Genomic DNA, 12,259 nt, shown 5'->3' on the forward strand with positions numbered 1-12,259 from the left:
TTATATAACATGGAATCATTTGTCTTAAGAGTTACATAGAAATGAGGCACTATTTCATCTATCATATCTGAGTTAGGACCAAAGACAACTGCTCGTTTTTCATCTTGCAGACTAATGATATCACTTTCAGCATCAACCGAGGTGTTTTGTATCCATTTGGAGACTTGGTTTTTATACCCAGGGTTTTTGGAAAGTTCTGAAAGTGGAATTGGGATTTTAACTCTTTTTAACTCTTTTTCAACATTAAATGTAGTCAAAGCATTTTTATCATTTTGAGTAGTATTAGTTGACTGATTTAATGGTTGAATAATAGTTGTTTAAGTTTCAACAGCTTTGGTTAATTATTGGAGTTTCCTTAGGAGGTCTTCCAGGGTCGGGTCTAGGCCTAAGATCATATCTCTTGTTCAACTCTGTAATTAAAAATTCAGAGAAGGCATGGTATTTAGAAACCTGTGAGGATTCTCAATCTTCTTGAACCTGATTTTGTTGTGAGAGAGGAATCATAACTGTTTGATTAGAAGAAGCATCCATGCTATTGATATCTTGGGTAATAGTCATAGTATTTTCATAAGGTTGTTGATCATCTATCAGTAAAGGAATGGGAACCCGCTGATCATTACTAAGTCTCTGAATAACTTGTAATTGTGGATTCCTTTTATATTGACATTGATTTTGATTTTGGGATCTAGTAACTGTTTGTTGAACTATCCTAGGTTGAATCTCAATATTGGAAATCCTATTAGATAGATTTCTAAGAAGAGAAGTTATTTCATCTATTTTAGAATCTTCTGTTTTAGTCTTAGAAGAACTAGAGGAACTAGAGGCCTCTTGAATAGATTTGAGTTTTCTTTGGGCCTTTTCCTCTTTAGCTTTCAAGGAAGTCGAAGCAACCCTATTTGCTTCCACCTCTATAGCATTTTTTTGCATATCTTCAAGAGTTCTTGAAGTTCTCTCTCTTAGCATTACAACAAAATCATCGTCAAAGGCTTTAGAAAACCTAGACTTAGCTGCTGCTACAGGGGGTTTACAATCAGGGGGCATCTTATGATAAATTTTATTGAACCTTTTGATAAAATCTGATACAGGTTCACCAAAGTTTCTTTTAAGTTCTTCAAACTCAGTCAGAAAGTAAAGAGGATCTTTCTTTACACCCCATTGATTTTTAAATATGTTTGTAAGCTCTTCCCAATTTCTAATGGAATTTACAGGTAACTACCTAAACCAAATTCTTACATTTCCTTCAAGTGACTGTATAAACAATCTCATGTAAACATTTTCTTGTTCGATATTCATGTTGTCTGCAAAGTCTAGAAAAGCTTGAAGATGGTCCTCAGCTGAAGGACCGGTTTCTCCATTATACCTGGGAAGGTCTTTCAAGTACCCAGCTGGGAATGCATCGAGGTTAGCAAGTAGGACTAAAGCTACATATCTAGCCTATATAATAGGTTGGAATGCCATAGTAGAAGGTGGTGTATGAGGCTTTTGTGTGGATGAAGAAGAAGACGATGAAGAAGAGGTAGAAGAAGGTAATTGAGGGGGTGTGTGACTATGTGGAGGTGAAGAAGAAGAAGATGAAGAAGAGGTAGAAGAAGGTAATTGAGTGGGTGTGTGACTATGTGGAGGTGAAGAAGGAGGGGATCTCCTGAATAACTTTAAAGGAGTCTTAAGAACTAACTTTGGGACTTGTGAATGAATACCCTCTTTTGTTTCAAAGAGTGGATTTGAATATACAGAGAGGGTCTCTTCAGGTTGTTTAGAAGTAGAAGCTTCAGGTCGTTCAGAAGTGGAAGGAAATGAATAAGTGGTAGGGGATATGAAATCTGTGGGTTTGTATTTAGGTAAATGAACACCCAAGTCAGACTCAGTTTTAGGTGATCTTGGTGGTAGTGGGGGTTCTTGATGCATTTCAAAAGAATGAATGAGGAAAGCTGAATCTAAATCAACTCCCCTATCTAATAGTTCAGAAACCCTAGGAGGTATTTGTGTCAAATCAGGATCGGATGGAATATTACTAAAAGGATCAAATGATACTAAATCTTCAGACTGCAAGGCTGAAGAGGAAGAAGAAGATGGTTGATGTCTCCTTTTAGAACTGGCTTTTCTCAGAATTTTTTCAGGATCTGACAGAGGATTAACTAAGTCAGATTTCAAATGAGATCTGGTGTGCTTAAAAGGTGTTAGTTTGGGTTAGTGGAGTTGCCAGGTGAAGGATTTTAACATTTCTAGACCTTTAATCACCTTAAAGGAATATAATGAATATCGTTGCCCCAAGAAAACTTAATGGAATTCGAGTCCCCGACAACGGTGCCAGATTGATGTTGTTCCTCTGAGATGATAATGGTCAGCTATCATGCCAGAGCATCTAAGATAATTGTTTTGGGGGTTTTGTTTTAATTTGGAGGACCAATGAATGAAATAGATGTAACACTATAATTCCTAACCTTTTGAATAATATTAATACCAAAGCAGAGGGCTGTTATAATATTTCACACATTGAAATAACTTGTATGGTGGTGAAAACAAAAAATAATATGATTATCACAGTTTTCAAATTGAAAATTAAATAATCATAAGTATGAAAACCTCTGACCTATGTTCAGAAGGTTTAAGAGAATATGCTTAAGCTTACAAAATATGCTGATGATTTATTGATTCAGAGGGAATTAATTAAACAGACAGCCCATTAATTCATTCTCTTTATAGATTATCACTTCAGAAGCTTATAAGAATAGATTGAAACACAATTATTCCTACCTCGTTATCTCTGCAAGATATAAGAATATGAAGAAAAACATAATGATTAATACTGGAAAAACTTACAGGAAACACAAACTGTGTAAAACAGAATTCATAATCCTTTGCTTTGTATTAAGGTTCCAGAAAAGTCAAGTACATCAAATGTTTAGAAATGCTTCATCAAGTGTGCAACCCTTAATACTTATGAAGAGAGTTATTTATACAACAATAGAAATAAGAAAATATCCTAAATTGTTTTTACAAAAATAGATTATTATAAAATCAAAATAAAGACTGCTAGTTGATCTGGCACTATTTTGATGCTGTGCTGTTGGTGACTATCACTAAAAAAATTGAAAATTGTTGAAGCTGGATGACTGTTCCTCCAAAAGCTAAATGCTGTTTGATTTTCACGCTGGATGTCATATTTACTTATGACCTTTCATCTGATACATTTCATCTGTTTGTCTTTCATTTGTATTTCTTTATCTGCCTCCTCTGTTTTAGTCTTTTAACTGTATGTTTTGTCACCTGTTTTTACTTTTACCAGTCACAGACTGTGTAAATTGTTTCTTTCTACTCTGTCCTTGGTTTAAACTTGATTTTTTGTTTGTACACAAAACTTCTGCTAAACGAAGCCTTTGAATAGATTTCCTGAGTATCTTGGAGTAAACGGGTTTTGTGACTAGTATCAAAACTGTTTATCCAAGCTTCTGGCCTTCTAATCACCTGCAAAATAAAACAATCATTAATGAAAAACAGGTTGACAGGGAGGTGATAAATGAATTTATTTGAGCTGAGAGTTCTGTGGGTGGAGTCCGGAGCGTGTTCGGGAGGTAATCGGAGGTCAAATTGTTTTGCAGAGGTTTAGGGTGGCGCAGGAAGGGTTAGGCAGCGTTTAGTGAAAAAAGAGCGAAAAGAGTGAAAACGAGGGTCTTTGGCTTTTTAACGGGTAACGTTTAAAATTTGGAGCGGAATCAATAAGTGAATAGTGGATGGTTTTGGCCTACATGGGGAGGTGGTATTAAGGTTCATCGCACTGCTTTTGAGTGAAGGGCGGTATTTTTTGGGGACCACACGAGTTAACGTAAAACTGCCACGTAACCGCAAGGGGCTCGAGCAAAACCACGAATCTTGTGTGCTCTTGAGCTTTTAACTGTCGGACATCAGGAGCGCGCATATGGATGTGCGCCATTAGATCTGGGGGAAAGATCTAATGGCTATTGCGCAATGGAGTTGCATGGAGGTGAATCGAGCGGAGATTAGCAGGGCCCGGGGGTTTAATTACAAAGAATTGTAATTATTCAATGAATAAGGAGGGGTTAAAAATATAATGAGCGGGTTTTAATACAGTGGGACCGGGGTTAAAAAGTAGTTGGGTTTGTTAACCGCACCAAGGGGGTGGGTTAAAAAGTTTTATATATTGGGAAAAAGTGAATTTGTGGAGTTAAAGTTAAATAATGTGGGGGGAAGGCAAAACTTAAGAATAAAGGGGTTTTAAGGGTTAAAAGGGTTTTGTCGGAAAAAACATGAATGGAAGAGTTTAATTAAAAAAAAGCGAAGGGGGGAATAAAAGTTAGGATAAGGGGTTTTATGGGTTTATAGGGAAATTACAAGGGGAAAGAGATTTTTTCAATGGGAAAGGGTTTCATACTAGGGAAAATGGGTTTTGGGTAGGGAAAGGACCTTTAGAGGGTAATTTGCTAGGAAAATGTATGAAACCAAAGGGCAAGGGTGAAAATGAATGGAAAGGGTATTTTCTTAGGAAATGATGGGATAATGAGGAAATTATTAAGTATATAGTGGGGGATGAAATGAAATGAGGGGAAGTTAACCAAATCAACTTGTGAACATCTTTTTATTTTCATAACTGCTCCTGCACACTGAAACATTGGATTAAGCATGATAAATGTGCTTATGCTTCAATCAACTTTGTACTTTTGCAACATTTCTTCTACCTACCCTTTACTTATCCTAACATTTTTTCTTCACTTAATTAGGTGCATTTAGGCTAGAAGACCCTTTTCTTTCCTTTTTATTTTGAAAAGCAAACTATCTAATTCTAACCTTATAACATCCAAGGGCTCAGATTAAACTGATGAGCTCCTTATTATTCTCTACCTAACTACTGATCTGCCAAGATTAAACAGTTTGGCTAGATCTTTATTCTCTAACTATAAACATGAAATTTAAGGCATGGACTAGTCAATATTAAACTATTTTACTATCAGGGTTGTGGCATTTATGACAAGTTGCACACAACCATTATTTTGCATAATAAAGTAAAAAGTATTGGCACTTGGACTTGCACACTTTCATGATCTGTTTTTTGCTTTTTGCTTTTCTCTCTAACCTAACATTTTGTTTTTGCCTTCATTTTTTAGGGCATGTATTCTAACATTTTCTTTGATATGGACATATTTATCAAAACATTTCCTAACATTTTTATTCAGTATTCTTTTTGTCCATATCCTAGCTTAACATTTTTTGAAAAATATTTTCATTTTTTGGACTAATTTACTTTAACTTACCAAAACCAAAAAATGCTACAACAACACTATTGTGCGCTATTTTTCAAGTTGCTAGACAACATGCGACATATAATTTTCATTTATTTTGAAAGTTCGTCCAGACACCTCAGCAGTTTTTCTGTAACTTCTCAAATCGGTGGGCCATGATGAGCACCACTGTCACAACTATGAGCTGATGATGGAAAGAACACCTACGTATCGGATGTAGGAATAAACTAAACCTCAAGAGCAGAGCGCTGGAGGAACGCGTGAAGGTTATTAGGGATGCAGACGGGGCTGAGGAGGAGGAGGGCCTAGTAGAGGCCGTGGTCAGGTCATCTACTACAACTGCGGATAGCAAGGGCACTATGCATGGGAGTGTCAAAATTAGACACACCCATCATGTCAATACTGTAGCCAGTTTGACCATACCATAGAAGAATGTCCGGTTATGCAAGAGAAGAAAGCATAGCCTCAACAGCCTACACAAAACTTACAGATGATGAGGGTTGAGCCCCGCGAGGAAGATCAAAGTGTGAATATAGTGCTGAGAAGTGGAATAACGACTAGCAATGATAAAGGTAAACAACCTGAAGCTGACGGATGGGTCCGAAAGGCCCCAAAGAGGGAAGTTGGGTTCGATCTAAATTGTGCCAAGGAAACGTTTATGGAGGCCAAGAAAATATTTGTTGAGGCATCCATCTCAGGAAGTCAAGACAAGGTGCAAGAAACCAGTGTGCCTACGGAGGTTGATCCCTCTATGCTTACTACGTTTTTGGAAACCTGCATAAAGCTATTGTGTGATACCAAAGCTGTGGAAGGCCTGTAGGAATAATCCAGACTTAAACAGGAACGCAAAAAATTACAGAGATAACCATATACACAAAGATGCAGCGGAAATAATACTTCATTTCATTAATGGAAAATACTGAAATATGCTTACAACCAGAAATGGAAATAAACCAGTTAGGGCGATGGTAGCTTATCTCTGAGAAGAGATGTGTGGCTACATGCCTCTGAACTGTGTTACAATGAGGCTCGAAGGCCTATTTATTGTTGAGAAACAATGGAAAACCCTTCACATTCCAAAACCTAACCCTAGAAGATGAAACGCCAAATTGTGGGCCCCGTTTTTGGGTAAGTTGGTACATCAACTTCCCGGGGTCACGAATTGGTCGTATTATCTCCGTTTGACGTGCATGATAGCCCGTTGGAAAGATCTCTCCGAGGACTACGACGGAAAAGACGATTTTTAGATAAAAAAATCGCTAGCGGTAGATTTCCCAAAAAACGTCGTTTAGGGCCTTAAAACGGCTCCAGAAGTTTAGGACCCGAAAAACTGCTAAAAATAGTAAACTGTGCTATAATTAAGGAAATTGAAAAAAATGAAAGAAGCACTAGAGGGGATCCAAGTGGAATTAGCAGGTGGCCACCAATATCCTCCTGGATCATTCCTCCCCCCTTAGGAAGCAATGGTCCCCATTGCGTTGAGTTCCTCCATGAGATGAGGGAACTTCTGCTGCACTTGGTCCCTGGTGAGCCACTTGCCCTGGTGAAGAAGTTGTCCTGCTTTGACAACTCGATACAATTGGATATTCTGCTGGCAAGTGTGCTTGATTTGTGTGTCCATGATCCGATCAGTTGCAGCTTGTTCCATGCAAGCTGGATTTAACTCTGTGGGTGTGAGTTGTTCTGCAATGTCGGACGTGTCTAATAATGGTGGAAAGTATGGCCAAAGGTGGTCGACATTGAACATCGGGTGCAGGCCAAGGAATGGGGGAATGCTGAGCTCAAGTGAATTGTCTCCCATAGCCTTGGTAATGGTGTAAGGGCCATATCGGAGTGGTCTGAGTTTCCGATAGGCTCCGGTAAGGCGTTCCTTTTGCAAATGCAACCAGACTTTGTCACCCACCTGAAACTTGTGTGGCACCCGATGTTGATCATGTCGTTGCTTGTACTTAGCATTTGATTTCTCCAGAATGTCATGGACCTGCTGGCGAATATGTTGGATGTTCTCAATGACGATGTTTGCCTTATCTGTTTTGGATTGGACATGAGCAGAATCTACATGAGTAGCTGCAAATGGCATGGCCACATCGATGGGACATAGTGGCTGGAATCCCAAGCCCACTTGAAAAGGGCTGTGGCCAGTCGAGCTGTGGAGAGCCCGGTTGTAGCTATGCTGAACATAGGGGAGGCTCTCGTCCCATGTGCGTGGATGCTTTGAGTTGTACATGCGCAGAATGTGTACGATCATCCTGTTGACAACCTCTGTCTGGCCATCAGTTTGAGGATGGAAGGCTGTGGACTTAGTGAGTTTGGTGTCCAGCATCGACCAGAGACTGGACCAAAATGTACCGAGGAACCTGTTGTCCCAATCTGAGATGATAGACTGTGGGATCCCAAAGTGTACCCACACTCGTTCAAAGAAGAGTTTAGCAGTGGCTTCTGCTGTGATATTCTTCTTGCAGGCCGCCATAATGGCCATCTTTGAGAACCTGTCGACGACCACAAAAACACAGTCATTTCCATGCTTAGTGGAAGGAAGGCCTGACATGTAATCCATGGAGATGGATTCCCAAGGCCGACTAGGGGTAGGCAGTGGGGTATAGAGGCCTTGCTTCTTGATGGCCAGTTTGGCAATGGCGCAAGCAGTGCATGACCTGATGTACTTCCCGACATCCTGTCGAAGATTCGACCAATAGAAATACTTCTGCAGTACTGCCACCATTTTTTCGACCCCAAAATGCCCAACAACCCGACTGTAGTGTGCTTCCCAAATCATCTTGGCACGCTCACTTGAAGGAACACAAAGGTGACCCAGGTGGCATAACAGGTCGTCTTGGAGGTGAAAATCTGGAACATGCTGACCCTCCAAGAGGATCTGGTATGTGTGGCCGAATTCCGGGTCGCTTTTGTAGAGCAGTGGCCAATCATAAGTCTCGTGCCCACAAGAGTTGAGCACGGTCGTTAATGCCATGATCGGTGGTCGACTGAGGCAATCTGCAACATTATTAGTGCTGCCCTTCTCATACTTGATATTCAAATGGAACTGTTGCAGGTATGTGGACCACTTCTGATGGCGATCATTAAGCAAATTCCCTTGGGTCTGTATGAACTGCAGGGGTTAGTGGTCTGTGTGGATGACCGTTTCCTTCCCCAAAATGTAATGCTTCCATTGTCGACAGGCCTGCACAATGGAATACATCTCTTTATCATAAGTGGGATACTTCCGGACTGTGTCTGAAAGTGTTTCACTGTGATATGCCACTGGATGCCTGTGTTGAGTAAGGACTGCCCCAATAGCATAGTCAGAGGCATCTGTCTCGACCTCAAATGGTTGTTGTAAATCTGGTAACACGAGCACTGGTGTCGTGCAGAGGCGATCTTTCAACTCTATGAATGCCTTCTGTTGAGATTCAGACCAAAAGAATTTTGCCTTCACTCCTCCCTTGGTGACTTGACTCAAAGGCCAAGTGATATGAGAAAACCCCAACACGAACCTGTGGTAGAAGTTGGCAAGACCTAGAAAGCTGTGGAGCTCTGTCAGAGTGGTTGGAGATGGCCAATCCCGAATGACTTTGATCTTGGCTGGATCCACATGCACCCCCTGTTCATCAATAATGTATCCCAGATACTGAACCTGGGTCATGCTAAAAGTGCATTTCTCCAAATTGGCACATAGCTTGTGTTGCCGCAGTGTTTGGAGAACCTGTCGGATGTGGTGGAGGTGCTCTTCCCAAATCTGGCTGAAGATTAGAATGTCATCCAAGTATACCACTACAAATGAGTTGGTGAATGGCCGCAAGATGTCATCCATTAGCCTCATGAAGGTTGCAGGAGCATTCGTCAACCTGAAAGGCATAACCAACCATTCGAAAAGGCCCTCCTTGGCTTTGAAGGCAGTCTTCCACACATTAGAGGGTTCGATTGGTACCTGGTGATATCCTGACTTCAGATCAATCTTGCTGAAATATTTTGCCCCCTTTAGTTGGTCCAGGAGGTCATCAATCCACGGGATCGGGTACCTATTACAGACAGTGATCTTGTTCAGCGCCCGATAGTCAATACAGAGTCTCCAAGTCCCATCCTTCTTCTGTACCAACACAATTGGGCTCCCGCAAGGCGATGAACTCGGATGGATGTGGCCTTTCTGCAGCAGCTCCTGAATCTGCCTCTTGATTTCATCGTTCTCTAGAACGGAGCGCTGATAAATTGGTCCATTGGGTAGCGGTGCACCTGGGGTCAGATCGATGGAGTGCTTGACCTGACAGTGCAGAGGAACCCCTACGGGGGAGGTGAAGATGTCCTCGTACTCCTCCACGACCTTGTCCATCTATAGTTGTCGTGCAGAGGGGCCCTGTCTAGAGGTTGTGGCCACCGTCTTCTTCTTTCCTTGAGGGCGTATCATCAGGAAAACAAATTTTCCAGTTTTGGAAATGAGCTTACTGCATTGTTTTGCAGTAATCAAAGAGATGGCAGCAGGCGGTGCTACCTCTGGTATCCTGTACAACTGATTTCCCAATGTAATAATAACAGCACGGGGCCTTGATTCATACACAGCATGTCGCTTCCACAAGTATGGTTGTCCTAATAATACATCACAAACTTCAAGCGGAGCAATGTCACACAATACCTCATCTGTGAAGGGCTTGATGTTGTATGGAAGGCAACACTGTTGGCTCACGCGAAGATCCCATCCTTGGTGCAACCACCCGATGGTGTACGGTTGTGGATGTGCTGTGGTCAGTAAGCCCAACCGCTTCACGACCTCTGCCGAAATGAGGTTCTTTTGGCTCCTGCTATCGACAATGAACTGTAGCGGGGAGCCCCTTACCCACATCTGGGAGTGGAAGAGACGCTCCTCCTCCTCTGGATCTTCGGGTTCATTTTTCTGGATCTTGGCACTAGCAACAGTGGCGTTGGGATCCGCATCAATGATCTGCTTCCCTTTGTCATTCCCCTTGTCGGGTTCTGACTCAGAGTCGGAACATGCATCTGATTCTGAAACCTTTAGCTCAGCCACTAGTGACTGCTTGGCCCGACAATCAATTGTGTTGTGAGTGGAGCTCTTATGGAACTCACACCATTTTCCCGTGTCCTTTTTCGGCTTTGCGGCACTGTTCTTTGCTTGTAGCTTTGGTGGGTTGTCTTGGGCTGCCCCGCCTTGGCTTTGTCCTTTTTTCTGTGGTTTAGGGGCACCTTTCCCTTGCTTTGGATTCGCAGATCCAAAGTTTCGGTTCTTTTGTTTAAACTTCTGCTCGATCTTGACGGCATATCGGTATGCTATGCCGAGCGATGAGATGTTCAAGAATTCCATTTCTTCTTGGATGTGCTTGTGCAGGCAGCCGCGATATTTGAGTATCAAATGCTACTTTGAATCCTTGATACCCAACTTCGTGCGAAGGGTATGGAAAATATTGGTGAACTCTGGCACATCTTGATCCCTTCCCTGCCGCAGCGTGGTCCACTTTATGTATTCGTCCTCATAGCTTCCAACAGGGTAGTATTGCTCCTTAATGGCATCCCAGAATGAATTCCAGGTGGGTGCGGCTGAAAATAGCGAGCCTGTAGTTTCATCCTTCTGCTCGCAGTAGGTTTCCCACCAGTCCTTGACGTGGGGGGCTGCTTTGAGAAGAGCGAAAACAATCTTTTCCCGACTCGAAAATTCATGAACAGAAAAATAACCCTCTAGCAGATTTAACCATTTATCTATGGCATCTGCGTCTATCTAACCCTCGAATATGGGGATTTCAAAATTAACTTGTACCTTAAAGGGCGTGGCGTTTCCAGAGTAGCTGCTGGAAGCTGATGCGTCACTTTTGGGTAGCCACTGAAGGATTTGGGCAAAGTTGTCCATCATCACATTCCGTTGTCACTCGAGGGCTTCTTCGAGCAAGATTTTGATAGGATCTCCTGCTCCCTCGTCTTTCTTCTCATCCGCCATGGGAGGCTGTCGGGATTTGCGAGGCTGGTCTTGCAAAGGTTCGACCAGCTCAAGCCCTAACTCCTTATATCCCGACCTCGTTGGGGACATGCAAAGAAAAACAGAGAAAAAACAGACCGCTCTGATACCACTGATCCAGACTTAAACAGGAACGCAAAAAATTACAGAGATAACCATATACACAAAGATGCAGCGGAAATAATACTTCATTTCATTAATGGAAAACACTGAAATATGCTTACAACCAGAAATGGAAATAAACCAGCTAGGGCGATGGTAGCTTATCTCTGAGAAGAGATGTGTGGCTACATGCCTCTGAACTATGTTACAATGAGGCTCGAAGGCCTATTTATTGTTGAGAAACAATGGAAAACCCTTCACATTCCAAAACCTAACCCTAGAAGATGAAACGCCAAATTGTGGGCCCCGTTTTTGGGTAAGTTGGTACATCAACTTCCCGGGGTCGCGAATTGGTCGTATTATCTCCGTTTGACGTGCATGATAGCCCGTTGGAAAGATCTCTCCGAGGACTATGACGGAAAAGACGATTTTTAGATAGAAAAATCGCTAGTGGTAGATTTCCCAAAAAACGTCGTTTAGGGCCTCAAAACGGCTTCGGAAGTTTAGGACCCGAAAAACTGCTAAAAATAGTAAACTGTGCTATAATTAAGGAAACTAAAAAAACTGAAAGAAGCACTAGAGGGGATCCAAGTGGAATTAGTGGGTGGCCACCAATATCCACCTGGATCAAGGAATTAATAAACAAATGCGCCAGCAAGGAGAAGGTACTTGATGGACATTAGGTGGTTAGAAAAATTGGCAAACATAAAGCACAAACAGGGCGTGAGGTGAGGCTCACCACACAGATAGGTGCTTATGAGATGGACTAGGTCATCTTGGACTTGGGGTTCGATGTGAACGTTTTTCCAAAACAAACATGGGAAAGAATGGGGAGACCTGCGCTGCAGTGGTCTCTGATTTAGCTCAAAATGGCAAACCATCAGAAAATCATCCCTGTGGGATGATTATATAGAGTAAGAGTTGATATAGAAGGTGCGAGCGTGAT

Source organism: Pinus tabuliformis, chromosome 2_2 (assembly GCF_031772625.1).
Source record: "Pinus tabuliformis cultivar Carrire ecotype Pingquan chromosome 2_2, CPIR1, whole genome shotgun sequence".
Classification (NCBI taxonomy): domain Eukaryota; kingdom Viridiplantae; phylum Streptophyta; class Pinopsida; order Pinales; family Pinaceae; genus Pinus; species Pinus tabuliformis.